The following is a 14,627-nucleotide window of genomic DNA, read 5'->3' as shown; positions in this document are numbered from 1 at the left end:
CTCCATTCCTGGTCTATCCCTGACAAAGACCAGCATATAGACAGACACACAGACCCTTTGTTTCTCTCCCTCCTCCCAGCTTTTGAAAGTATCTTGTCTCCTCATTGGTCATTTTGGTCAGGTGCCAGCGAGGTTACCTTTAGCTTCTTAACCCTTTACAGGTGAGAGGAGCTTTCCCCTGGCCAGGAGGGATTTCAAAGGGGTTTACCCTTCCCTTTATATTTATGACAGCAGCTGAGCCAAATCTCAAGGTTTTATCATGCATCTTGTGGTATTTTGTATTTTTATTACAGCTCCAGCTGGAATGAGGTTATCTTCTGGGAATGGCTTGTGGCTATGAAGAAAAGCTTAAATATACGAGTCCTAAAGATTCCAACATCAGAAAGCAAATAATAAAAATAAAAAACAACCCCAAAGTGTTATTTTGGGGACTTGAGTCATGGGTTTAGCACTGTTGGGGTTGGCAATACTGCAAAAATCATTACTAACTTTGAAAGCTCACATATTTGTTAAGAGATGTAACAATCTGGAAAGTTTGAAGAGTCTCTATTATTCCATTATTAAGCTTATTTGAGCCATGAGAAGGTAAGATAATTACTGAATTTTAAAAAAATGTTATTGCGAAATCTATTCTGTAAAAGTAAAGTCTTTCATCCAGAAAATCTCCTACAAAATTGAATTGTCCTCTGAAAAGTAATTGTGCCAAATTTGAAAACTAAGTTAAACTGTGAAACAGTGGGATTTCAGTCCTGCTTTAGGTACAAATCTAAACTCGCCCTTAACTATGGAGTTGCTAGGAGCACCCCTATAATGATTTCTTCAGAGTTGCTGTGATGTTTTTATTTTCCCTTTATGTTTCTCTTCTCTAATGATCCATTTTAATGTGACCTTACAAAGAGGGGCACAGAAGATGGTCATAATCAAGCAGTTTTTAATCACCATCTGCTACTGTTGCTACTTTTAATTGATTTTGTTGCCTAGATTCCACTGTGAAGAAGCACTAGAAACATTAGTTAGACATTATTTCTGTTTGCCTAGGGGTCTGCTGAAGATCCTTATTGGGTCCATGCAGTGAAACCACCAGAAACTCTTGCTCTTCTACCATTTAAAAGGCACTAGAAAGTTACTCTGTTAGTCTCTTGTGAAATGGATGTAATGGTCTGAATCTGGGGTATGATCCAGCATAAAGGGACCAGAAGCCTGGTGAATCCTGCCTCCTGGGAATTCCCATAGTGCAGGAGCTATTTTGTGTAATGCTATTCAGCATGTCTCTTTAGAGAGCTATGGACAGCAGCCATAAATTGGGCAGTCTCTGTGGCTGCTCTCATTTTTAGGCCAGAGGTCACGCTGTCCATCAGACCAGGCTAGAACTTTGGAAACACAAGGGAGATGAACAGTCACTGTTGCCTTCCCCCCCTTCTAATTTATGCCCCTCACAAGGTGCAGCTCAGATCTGCAGGCTCAAAGTCTTGAGGGTCTGCTCCTCTGGATCCCTGCAGTGTTAGGAGTTTTGTTTGAACATTAGCATTGTCTGCCTTTTTGTTTTCCCTGTCTTTTACAAAATGTCATCCTTCTCTTTGTCTGTCTTGTTTAATTGGTTTCAGATTAAGATTGATGAGGCTGTTAGTGGGAAAGAAGGTCTGTGGAGGAGGGGGTGGCCATTGATAAAGCGTGTGCAGAGGATGGTATAGTAGTGACTGTGAGCTGAGAACTTTATTACTCTGCCTCAGCAGCAAGCCCTCTTTGTGACACAGCGCATTGGAGTATGTCCAACCTTTATCAATATTGAACTAGAGCCATTAAGGCTGTTTTTAATTTACATAATTCTAAATAATTTAAAATGCCTTCCTTTCATTAGCTTTTATAAAATAATTATAAATATCACTTGCGCCTGAAAAATTTATCTCCTAAATTCCTTTGCTGACCTTGTGGAATCTGAATAAGAATAAGAGACACTTCTGTTTAACCTGATCTCTGCATATATTATTCTTCAACAAAAAGAAAACTGTTACTATGGTACTTTGACCTTCTGACATTTTGGAATTTTGTCATCTTCAACTGCTTTTTCTCAGAAAAACAACCATTGCAAAAGAGCAGTATTTAAACAAGCAAATCCCTTTAAATCTACTTTTTTTTCCATATGAGAAAAACTGCAAATGCTTATTTTCTTTGAAAGAACTCTGAACATAGTTTGGGTTTTGTGTACACAAGGTAATATAAACCAGTCTCCTGGATTAGGGAATGACAGTGACATGAACCTGGTGCTGCCCTATGAAATAAATGGATGTTTAGCCCAAGATGTATTTATTGCATGCTGTAAGAAAAGTTTCCATCAGATTACACCCTTTGATAGTCATTTGCCACTTAGTATTTGTGACTTTAGCCTTGCAGGTTATAGGAAAACAGTCCAGGTTCAACAAATAGAACATATCAGAGGCCAGACGCAAGCATGTTTTGTCCATTCAGGGTGCATTGTAGTGGCTTCACATCGTAGAACTTGTCCCTAAATTAGTCTCTTATTTACTCTCCAGGACCAATTCAGAAATGACCTACACAGGATAATCCTGGAAACAAATGTCAGGTCTGTTGAGGTGTCGTTCCGGTAATGTGGGGATTACCAAGCTCACCAGAGGGAAAATATGATGCTGCAAGGTAGAGTTAGGGGACAGCTAGGATATGCCAGGGACATGATGGACACAGTGGGCATGATCAGCAAAGGGCAGAAGCCCAGCGCCATGAATAAAAGTGTGTGTGTGTTTATATTTCTAATTCATACACAATTACCATATTTGTGCAGGCAGATCAGGTACCAAATTCACCTTTTTCAATTTATCTGAAATGGCAAACAGCCCTTAAATTCTGCCTTTTAGAAAATAAGGCCCAGTGCACACCACAATGGGCTCTAGATAAGCAAGCATGAAGGATAAATTTGGATAGTAGAATAGTAGGCATATAGACTGCATGTGACTGTATTACCATTTAACAACTCTTCTTTTCTTTCTTTTTTCTTTATAATAAACCTTTAGTTTTAGACACTAAAGGATCAGCTGGCAGCATGGTATTTGGAGGAAGATCCAAATTCATATTGACCTCGTAATGTGGCTGACCCTTTGGGGTCAGAAGAACATTTTGTATATGTGAGCAGAGTTTTAAAATAACTTCTCAGAGTACTGGGCCTATGTGATGACTGGGAGCCAGAGAACTGGAATGCAATAAAGGGGGCTGTGTGATTTCTTTTTTCAGCTTCTTGATAACCTGTGTGGGGGATCAGAAGCACAGTTTGTGACTGGTTGGAGAGTTTAACTTCAGGGTTGCCCACCAGTCTTGGGAATATCTGCTCTCCTTTTAGCAGCCTGCCCTGCCCTTGGCATGTCCAGTGAGGGCCGCCCCAGGCACACCGGGTCTCAACAGATTTTCAATTTTCCCATCTGGAGCCTCATCTAAAAACCAATAATTCAGGATCCCATTCTGAACCTAATCCAAAGTACCAGATCTTCAGCTACCCATTTGCTGACTGATCTATGTTTCTTGATCTTCAGCTCCCTTTTGGGAGCCTAACCCACCAAGACAGACATTTATCTCATGAATCAAACCAGAATTCACTGTTACATGCCTTCAACTCCCCATCTGGAGCTTAATCCATTGTGTCAGCTTTTAGGGGCCAAAGGTGGCGGGGGTGAGGGGAAGGGAGGGGAAATCCACATTTCCAGATCTTTAGCTCCCCACTGGGAGATTAATTTACATAATCAGGGCTTCTGGTCAGGTCTCTTTAGACTTGAGGCTATTGCCACTTTAGACATATCTGCCATGCCAGATATTCAGCTCTATATTCAGAGTTTATTCCCCTAGGCCAGAACTTCCATTCCCTAGTTGAAACTAATCCACATTTACAGTTCATTTTCCTTTTTTGGAGCTTAATTCATCATGCCATAAATTCAAGTGTCCTTTAGCAATCAAATCTGGATTTTCAGACTTCCAATTTGTGTCTAATCCATATTTCCATCTTTTCAACTATCCACTGGGATACTAGTTCATCTTGTTAAATTTTCAGATTCTCATTTGAAGCCAAACTCATGTAGGCATGATGCTCAACTCCCTACTGGGCACTTAATCCAGGTTGCCAGCTGTTCCAATCAGGTAACTTAACTGGGCCCATTGTGTAACTCAACCAAGCATCACCATTTTTCTGCAGCTAACTTGCAAGGTGACACTGTATTGGTTGAAATAAATCAGTGGTTGAGAGAGGCTGGATTTATATATCAAAACGTCCCATTGGTAGGTTATTTGGTCCTGAAAGGTTCTGTGCTTTTGTACTGGTTTGGGCATAAACCTAGACCTTTAGCTTCCAAATCAAAACCAAAGTTGGTATGCCAGCTCTTCAGTTTCACATTAAAAGCCTAATCCAACAGACCACATCTTTAGCATCTCATTAGAAGCCTCATCTACATTTCTAGATCTTCTACTTCACATTAAAAGCGTAATCTATCATACCAGATATTTGCAACACTAGTAGGAGCCTTATCCATATTTACCAAACTTCAACTCCTCATATAAAGAAAAGGAGTACTTGTGGCACCTTAGAGACTAGCCAATTTATTTGAGCATGAGCTTTCGTGAGCCACAGCTCACTTCATCAGAAGCTCATGCTCAAATAAATTGGTTAGTCTCTAAGGTGCCACAAGTACTCCTTTTCTTTTTGCGAATACAGACTAACACGGCTGTTCCTCTGAAACAACTCCTCATATCGATCCTAATCCATATCTAGATCCTCTGCATTCTAGTTGGCACCTAATTCACATTATTAGCTGTTCAGCTCTGTATTTTTAGACCTTCTGTTCCCCATTGACAGCCTACTTCACCATGCCAGATCTTCAGCTCCACATTCTGAGCTGCATCAAAGGCTCCCTTTCAGAGTACAGCTAATATCTTCAGACCCTTATTCAAAGCCTAATTCACCACCCCAGATCTTCAGCTCACTAGTGGGGGCTAAATTCATATTTCCAGACCTTCAGATCCCCATTGTGAGCCTAATCCCTATTTCCAAATCTTCAGTTTCCTATTTAGAGCCTAATCTACATTGCCAGATGTCCAGGTCAAGTTACTTTTAACTGGGGCTGTTGTAGCATTAATGTACTTCAATGAATAGTTACAATTATTGTCCAGCTAATTTATCATGTGCAGTTGATCCACTGACTTATTACAACCAATACAAGTCCTAATTTTTATAGGGCCTGAAAAGTTCCATGACTGCATGTTAGCACTGATCTCAAGCTACATCTTCAGAATCCTAATGACTCTACATCAACAGCATTGATCTTTAGCTCCTTGTTCAGAGTCTAATTCACATTTCCAGATCTTCACATGTATTAGAACAGATCTTTGGCTTCCCATCTGGAGCCTAATAGTCATTTCTAGATCTTCATTTCTTCAGTGGGACCCTGATCAACAAAGCTATATTTTCTAGTCAGATAACTCTTGACTAGGGCCATTGTGATGCCAGTCATGTCCCTGATTCTACAGCTAATTTGCAAACAGTTCAAATGGTTGTATTAAATCAAAGGTATGACTGGACTGACATGTCAAGACTTCTTGATGGTAGTTTACTTGTGCCCAATGTGTCACAGGTGCTAAAAGATTCTGTGGCCACATACTAGTCTGCACATCAAACCAGATTTTCTGCTTCCTCATAGAGCCTACCTCAGCATTCCAGATCTTCAACTCTACATTCAGAACCTATTTCCCCAGGTCAAATCTTCAGCTCCCTGTTTGAAGACTAATTCATATTTCCAAACCTTCAACTTCTCACTCCGAGCCTAATCCACTAGCCCAGATCATCAGCTCCCTAGTAGGGCCTAAGCCATACTTCCAGATCTTCAGCTTCCCGCAGAGCAATAAATCCATAGATAAGATCTTTAATTCTCCATTGGGAGCCTAATCTACATTGCCATATGTTCAGGTTAAGTTACTTATAACTGGGGTCATTGTGACATTGTAATTCAATCACCTATTATTCTGCTTCTAATTAGCACACTGACTTATTGCTTATAATCAATCAGTGGTTTGAGAAAGACTGGACTAATGTGTCAAAACTTCTTTTGGTGGGTTACTTAACCCCAATTTTCACAGTTCCTTAAAGGTTCTTTGGTCACATACATTTTTGGGATCATCAGCTGTTCATTCGGAGATTAATCCTCCATGCCAGATATTTAGGTCCCCATTAAGAATCAAAACCTCATCTCCTCACCTTCAACTCCCACTGGGGAATGCCTGTTCCTTACATCCTGTTAATAATCTTATCTGCATTTCCATATTTTCAACTATCAATCTAGAGGTGATACACCAAGCCTGATCTTCAGATCCCAAGACAGACCCTAATTTACCAGACCAGATCCTCAACAAAGCATAATCCAATATTGCATGCCTTTAGCTCAGGAAGCAGTGGGGCCTCAGGCGGAGGGGGCAGAGCTGGGAGGCCAGCATCCCCCAGCCAGCCCTTCCAGCCCACCTGGCCCGCATTGCTTGGGGCTCCCGTGTTGATTTAAAGGGCCCGGGGTTCCAGACGCTGCTGCTGCAGTAGTGGCAGCAGCGTCCGGAGCCCTGGGCCCTTTTAAATCGCTGGCCCCAGGGCAGCTGCTCCCTTTGCTCCCCGCCCCGCCTGTTAAAACGCTGCAAGGTCCTTTGCCATGGCAGCGCTTTAATGTTGCTGCCCCTTCCCCCTCCCACCCTGTCGGCTGCCCTTACGGACCCGACCAGCAGGGCCGCTGACAGGGGAGGCAAAAGGGGCAGTGACATTAAAGCGGTGCCACGGCAGTGCCTTAATGTGGGCTGGGTATGGGCCAGTGCGGGTTCTTACCAGTACGCAGTACCAGCCCCTACCGGCTCCCTTTCACCCCTGGCCCCACTTGTTCCTTTCAGCCTGGAGTTGCTTATCGCTCTACCTGGTTATATGCAAATGAAGTATTAGGTATCCATTATGAAATATATATCTGCATACTTAGACACTAGATTAAGAAATTAACATGGGATTGCAAAATCTATAGGAAGGATCACACAGCAGGAGGGTGGCTGGTTTATGAATAAAGATCAAAGGACTTTTTTTTAATATATCTGGAGTTGCTAAGGGACACCTTGGAATCTTTCACTAAGGAAGTAAGCCGACAGTAGGGTTGTTTCATGAACAGCCAAGGCTGACTATAATACGCTGGAAGGATTTTGGGGATCTTTTGCTGTTATGACAATGTCCTATTAGTTAAGTTTAGGCTGTAGTATTTGTGCTAAGATTTTATTTTGTGTTACCCTTTGTTTCCAATACTTGCTCTCATTTGAATCTGTTTTGAAAAATAAACTTAGATTTTTTTTTATAGAGAAAGCAAGTGTAAGTGCTGTGTGCTAAGAGAACCTGTGTTCTATGGTGTAACTAGTAAACTCTTGTGTACTGTTCCTTTGGAAACAGAGGATCTGGAATTCTGTGAATTTCCAGTGGAGCAGGGGCTGGATGCTACAGGAAATACTTGTAGAGCTCAAGGTTGGAATGTGCCTATTGCTTACCTGCAGAGGGACGGCGGAGCCCACGTGAGCTGAGAGAGGAGCGCTTGGGCTGCCAGTATCAGAGAGCTCACACACACCAGCTGTGGGGAGCCACAGTGGACCCTCTACCTGCCCATGGTGCAGGGGACCTGCTGAGAGCAGCCCATGGCCTGTGTCCCTGTTTCCTGGAGCCCCCACCAATGTGTTGCCTGATTTTAGGAAGTTAATATTATTAATTTGGATAATATGGTTTATAGGCTCACCAATTAATCTGATTAGAAGATAATATGGTTTTTGTCCCATAATCAGGCTACACAGAATTTGCAAAGGACCCTTGGGGTATAACAGGATGCTTACACTGAGACAAATATTGTCTTAAAGACTTTTATTGAGCTAAATGGAATTCTACTCAAATAGTAATTAAATGGTAAAATAATCAGTTACAAATGCAATACTATTATTCTAAAGATACATATGGTATGATATACTATAAAGCTTTTGATTAATATACTCACACCCTTCCTTGATAACCTGGTGGTAAGAGACACAGGACCAGCCTCACCTCTGGCATGCCAAGAGAGTTCAGGTCCAGTTTCCTCAGTGCTTGAATGGGAGGTGTAGAGCTTAGGAGAAGCTAGAGCTAAGAGCTATCAAAGCTAACTTGGAGTTTTACTTAACTAACTCACTTAAAACTGAAAACTCACAGACTAATAGACTAGTAAAACAAAGAACTATGAATGAAGAAGCTTGAAGCTTAGAAAACTTGGAAAACAAGCTCTGAAGCACAGAAGTTTAGAAAACCTAGAAGCTCCCTTGGCATAGTGGGTCATCCCTCTTCCAGGGCATGAGCTTGAACCCTCCTTCTATGTCCAGACTTACTTTCCTTACCCACCAAAATGTTGGGTACACTTACTCCATAGGCTGGTATGTTTGTACGTATTGATGACATATACACATTAATGACATGAAATTATTCTTATGTTTGTTTTTGTCCTCCCAGTTATTTTGTTTTTTTCATTGTGGTGTACCCGTTTACAGAAGGTCTGAACCTAGGAAATCCCCCTATGCTTCAACACATTCTTTATCTATCTTTGTTAAAGGTCTCAGACATATATGGACCTTATACTTTAACACATCACTATCTATCCAGGGGAAAAGTCCCAGACATATGTATGCTAACTTTGCCTTAGCTCAACATACAGGACATGGCTTGTAGGTCCCTTGCGTTACAGCAAAACTACTTTAATATAAACCTATTATAAACTATTCTAATAAAACAAATAATCAAAACCATAGGAAAATAAGAAACCTATAAGAAAAGCTACATAGGCAAGTAAGCAGGCTAGCCCTACCGGCTACAGTGGCAAGTCTGCGCTGTGACTCCCCACAGCTGCCTGTGCGGCTCTTACCATGGCCAGACTCCAGATCCAAGGCTCTCCCCTAGCCGAAGCTGGGTCAGGGAGAACCACGCGGGGAGCCAGTGCGGGGTCGCGGACCCTCCACCTCCACCTGCTCTGGGCCGGGCAGGGAGCCTGGAGGCAGGGACACAGGCGGGTGGCTACTCTCAGCCCCCCCCCCCACACCTTGGGCAGGTGGAAGGTCCGTGTGGCTTCTACAGTTGCCAAGGCTCCATGCTGACCTGGCCAAGTGATAGGGTTGTTTTTTTTTTTGGGGGGGGGGGGTGGAGGGGGAAGGAAGAGGAGAGGAAGAGGGCAGGGTCTAAAAAGTGGGAGGGCCAAGGCTCCCTAGTCCTTCCAGTTCCAGCATCACTCTTTCAGGATCTTGTTCAGAGTAAATGCTTGAAAAAAATTAGCATATGCTAACAGAGTTAAATCCAGATTCATGCGTATTGTGTGGCTGTCATGCCACAATGTTTTGTGGCCGGGCGACAACTCACTGCTGTGGCGCCTCCTGCTGGTTGTCCAGGGAATTAGCTCTTTTCAGCCAGGAGCGCCCTATGCCAGTCGGTGTCTCGCCTGCTGCTGGCCCCGTGCCCCTCCCAGACCCCGGTGCCTTTCTAGATTAGGGTTCTGCCCCCTGGCAGTACTGCCTCAGTCTGGGTCTCCCACCCCAGAGGAACCCCCAACCCCTCCCTTGCCTCAGTGCCTACTGTCAGTCATCATGTAGCCCCTGCTCCCTGGGACAGATTGCAGTCTGTACCACTCATCATCAGCAAGGTGGGTTGGACCAGCTGCCTCTGTCTAAGTCTGGGCAGCTCCTCTGCAGCCTTAGTACCCTTTAGTGGGCCTTTAGCTCAGCCTGCAGCTTGGGTTCTGCTAGGCAGGAGCTTCCTCTTCCATTCCCCAGCACTGCTTTGCCCTAGGTACCCGCCTCAGCTTCCCAGGCAGCCAGGTCCTCCTCTCTCCATGTAGTTAGAGAGAGTGTCTGTCTCAGCTCCTGGTTAACAGCCCTCTTATAGGGCCAGCTGTGGCCTGATTGGGGCGTGGCCCCACCTGTGGCTACTTCCCCCCCAATCAGCCTAGCTTTCCTCCAGCTACAGCCCTCTCTTAGGGCTGTTTTAAGCCCTTCCAGGCATGGTGGGGTGGTCACCCCACCACATGGCCTCTGCCTGAAATGTAAATGTGCAGTCTTGGCACTTCAGACCAAGGGAATGTGTATGCAATGTGGAGATGTATCCAGTGAGTGGGAGATGCCTGGAAAGTATGGCTGTTGAAAGAGATCCAGAGATGACAGGGAACACAAAGTAAGGATGATCTTGAAGCATCAATTTGAGCAGCTTATGGAGAGACATTATGTCACAGAGCAGAGAACAGTAGTGCCTGGGTTTTTTTAAACAAATGTGTGACACTTTTTTTTCGAAAAAGTGAGTCTGATAAATATTTCACATTAAGATAGACACAGTCATTACCATATCCCAGCTTCCATTTTATTTCTTTTTAGAACCTTCCCCAGTATTCTCAGTGGCACTGGTCAGGGAGTTTCATATATGCTGTCATTTCACATGCTCCAAAGCAAATTTAACAAAACCAATACCACATGCATAATGAGACAAGTGAGATACAGGGCCATATATAGCCATTGATTTGTACATGGCACTTCCCCACTCATATCCGTGGGGATGGAGCAATGGCATGAAATCATCTAGAGTTGACAGCTATTCAACTACATCTAAGACGCCTTGTAGTATTCAGCACATTAGACCTAAATTGTGCAACAAGGCCCATTGATTTATGGGGCAGATCTGCATTGAATTGTGTAGATTATTTGCTAAGGTTCATTACTTATATGGTTTAATTGCTCTCCCAGCTTAGGGCTGTGCAGTCTGGGTTGAGGCAGAGGCAGAAGGATGTCAAGCTCTTTTTTCAGGGGAGACCAGGGGCTCTTAGGAGGATGCAGCTGCCATCTAAAGCTGGAGTAAAGCATTTTGACATGGGTTAGGAGCAGTGCAGCTAAGGAGGTCCACAGGGCATGCACTTTCCTAACCCCTACAGCAGCAATGCTCAGCTCCCATACAGTTAAGGAGCTTCAGGATGGTATCCATCTCCTTCCACAGGTTCTTCCTGTTCCTTCACAAACTATACCTCTGCCCCTCATGCTGCTGCATGCTTCCTGCTTGCCCAATAACTCAGCAAGCCATACAGACTCCTAAAAGATAGAATGGACAGGCTCAGTAGCTGGGAGGTGGCAGGAAAATAGCAATTTTTGTGGATTTATGTAACATCCTGGCAAAAGGGGAAATATGTGGCCCCTTGTGCACTCGCCTAAGCAGAGTAATGAGAACCTTTCTTTACTTCAGTAAAAATCAAAGGGAGGTGGGAAAGTTAAAAACAAACATGACGACTAGAAGCACAAGATCTCGGATGACAACTGTGCTTACTCAGAATCGTGAAACTGCCAACAACAAGGCTAAATATTGTGAGGAACTAGCTTTATAATCCATAGGCCCATGTCTATGGAGTTCCCTGCCACAAGAAATTAGGGCTGGGAGTTAGTTGCTCAATTTTCATTGAATTTCAATGGGATTCCCTTTCGGATCAGCCTGGAATAACCACAAACCTTACTGTTTACATGATAGAACTTAAGACCCAGTTTTCTGACTATTTGGTAGCATCTTCAGAAGGGCCATTTCGCTGAAGTGACTATGCTGCCTTCTAGTTCACGTGTTAAGGAGTTAATTGTTTTACCAAGAATAGGAGGCATTTATAGAAAGGCTGGGTGGCTGTCACCACATGACCTCCCTTCCATTTCTCTGCCCTGTTGTAGGTGTTGGTCTGAGCTGTGAGCTGAGGTGGTTCCACCGCACTTCTAGAGACATAATATGGCAGCCACCAAGTCTGTTAAATTAAATTCACTGTTCGAATTTAACAGAAATTAACAGCAGCTATTGTCTTTAAGAATAAAGAGTTCTTTATAAGGTAGAATTATGAGATGTAACAGCTTGGGAGTGTCACTGTTGTGTGGCAAGGCACCGTGAGACAGAGTGGCACTGGATCGGAAGTGACTTTGAGAGATGGATGCAGCCATGCAGAACCAAAGAAATGCTAGGTTATGTCTACACTTAAAACACTAAAGTGGCACCATTGCACTGCTGTAGTGCTTCAGTGTAGACATTCCCGTTGCTCTAGATAATCCATCTCCCCACGAAGCAGTAGCTAGATCAATGGAAGAACTCCTCCATCAACATAGTGCTGTCTACACTGGGGACTAGGTCATTTTAAGTACGTCTTTTAGGAGTGTGGATTTTTCACACTTCTGAGAGATGTGGTTATGCCAGTGTAACTTTTCAGTGTAGACCAGCCCTTGAAGTGCCAGGCAAGAGCTTAAATACAGAAATTCTTGGGAACAATGATCTTAAGAAGCTGAGATTTGAATAGGGCTGATCATTGTAAATTTGTACTGATTTGCCATTTGACTTTGGGAAAGTAATTTAAATTCTCTAGTTTATTCTCAGGAATATAGTACCCAGCTCTCAAATCAGTGTCAAAATGACCAAACCACGTACAATATGAGAATTGGAGATGGCACTTATCTTAATCCCTTACCCAGATCTGAACCCCCTCAAGCTTAGAAGTACTTAAAATCCAGATCCAAATGTTGTGGCTTGAGCTCATCTGCAATCAAACTTTGTAGTAATAAATTTGATATTCTGTACTGCGTTTTTGCACACAAGCAGTGTGTGGGATTACACAGCTGCTAAATGAATAGTACACGCATTTCTTAAAGTCCACAAACACACAGCTAGAAATAATGAAATTGGTAATAAAATATATTTGCCTGAAATGCCAGCCTTGAAGTGAAATATGACAGAACTGTAGGATGCTGTTGTTCTCTACAAGACCACTAGATGATGCCATATAATTATATTACAACCTCTATATTGTATTTATTTCAATTTTAACTAGCAAAGAAAGATGATAGACTATAACCAGATTTGTTTTAATACACTGGCAAATCTGAAAATAAACCAAGTATTGTTAGTTGTTTGTGTTAAATGTGCATTTTTATTACAGACCTCATATCTATCACAACTGACATTTGTTGTCAGACTAGAAGAGAGGCTGAGGATTCAAATGAGCATGAAAACTGAATCACCCTCATCCTAAGAAGAACAGGAGTACTTGTGGCACCAAATTTGTTAGTCTCTAAGGTGCCACAAGTCCTCCTGTTCTTTTTGGGGATACAGACTAACACGGCTACTACTCTGAAACTCATCCTAAGGCAGCAATTACCCTAGGAAACTGTAAGCTTTTAGAGCAGGATTAAATGATATAGTGGTAAAACTATAGTGGTTTACACCAGGGCTTATATTTTTGGTAGCATCAATGCAACAAAACATATACACTTAAGAAAACAAAACCCACACAAGGCCCTCGGGGCCTTGACCGCCACGGAACAAGGTTGAGGTATATTGGTGGGGGCATGATGCAGAAACTTGCCATTGCCTCTGCCCATGCTGTGTACCTGTTCTGTGGCTAAAGAGAAGACTTTGACATGATTCTGATCTCACGCTGGTGATAGGAATAACTCCATTGATGTCAATGCAGTTACATGGGTATAAAACCAGTGTGAGTTCAGAATCAGGACTGTAAATCATAAGCACTACGTTTATTTAAAGATTCAAAGAGAAGGCATGTATGGATTTTGGTACAGCAGTGCCCGGGCTCCCATCACTATGTTGCTACTATTTCGCATATCATAATATACAACTCTTCTGTACATTTTATGTCTTCAGACCAGTTGCTTGCTAGCTCAGCAGAATAGGCAGTAGTCCTTGGAGCTAAGTACTTTGGGGCAGATCCTGGATTAATTGGACTAGAGCCAGCGTCTTTAACAGAGCTCTGCTGATTTACACCAGCTGAGGGTGTGGCCCATGGTTTTCAGTCATTTTGGCTCTTGTAGAAACATGATACTACACAATTTGACTTGAATGTTGTAATTTGTATTAAGGCTACCCGCATAAGACAGACCCGTATTGATTGTCAGGACTAGATCATAGAATCATAGAATATCAGGGTTGGAAGGGACCTCAGGAGGTCATCTAGTCCAACCCCCTGCTCAAAAGCAGGACCCATACCCAATTAAATCATCCCAGCCAGGGCTTTGTCAAGCCTGACCTTAAAAACTTCTAAGGAAGGAGATTCCACCACCTCCCTAGGCAACGCATTCCAGTGTTTCACCACCCTCCTAGTGAAAAAGTTTTTCCTAATATCCAACCTAAACCTCCCCCACTGCAACTTGAGACCATTACTCCTTGTCCTGTCCTCTTCCACCACTGAGAATAGTCTAGAACCATCCTCTCTGGAACTACCTCTCAGGTAGTTGAAAGCAGCTATAAAATCCCCCCTCATTCTTCTCTTCTGCAGACTAAACAATCCCAGTTCCCTCAGCCTCTCCTCATAACTCATGTGTTCCAGACCCCTAATCATTTTTGTTGCCCTTCGCTGGACTCTCTCCAATTTATCCACATCCTTCTTGAAGTGTGGGGCCCAAAACTGGACACAGTACTCCAAATGAGGCCTCACCAATGTCGAATAGAGGGGGACGATCACGTCCCTCAATCTGCTCACTATGCCCCTACTTATACATCCCAAAATGCCATTGGCCTTCTTGGCAACAAGGGCACACTGCTGGCTCATATC

Source organism: Caretta caretta, chromosome 3 (genome assembly GCF_965140235.1).
Source record: "Caretta caretta isolate rCarCar2 chromosome 3, rCarCar1.hap1, whole genome shotgun sequence".
Taxonomy (NCBI): Eukaryota; Metazoa; Chordata; order Testudines; family Cheloniidae; genus Caretta; species Caretta caretta.
The sequence above is the reverse complement of the archived record's forward strand: the minus strand, read 5'-3'. Positions refer to the sequence as shown.